This window comes from Monodelphis domestica, chromosome 8, assembly GCF_027887165.1.
Source record: "Monodelphis domestica isolate mMonDom1 chromosome 8, mMonDom1.pri, whole genome shotgun sequence".
In the NCBI taxonomy this organism is placed as follows: Eukaryota; Metazoa; Chordata; class Mammalia; order Didelphimorphia; family Didelphidae; genus Monodelphis; species Monodelphis domestica.
Window position 1 is genome coordinate 51092727 of NC_077234.1, and position 422 is coordinate 51093148.

Consider the following 422-nt stretch of genomic DNA (forward strand, 5'->3'; position numbering starts at 1 on the left):
CTGAATTCTTTCGAGAGCGACTATTTTAAAATGAAACTAACAACCAATGTAAACAATTAGCAGGAGATCTTTGTTTTAGCTTCTGTAATCCTCAGTAGCTTTGTTAAACATACACATCCGCTGTGTAGGAAGGAGGGGAAAAATATAGGATTTAGGTTAATCTTATGCAAATGTTACCGGTGAGACAAACTTTGACAAGTTAACTCACATTGTTTACTCGTTATAGTTTCAGTGTTTACTCTCTATTAACTAAAATTTAACAGAGGTGCATTGATCAACGCTGCCTGTGATCAATGCTGGAAAGTCACTGAATTGTATAAACCCACGTTAAGTTGAATGAGAAGTCTGCTTGGTGAAATTAGCCAAAGGAGTGGGGGTAGTTTCTACTACACCCTCATATTTGGGGGTAATAATGGACAGAT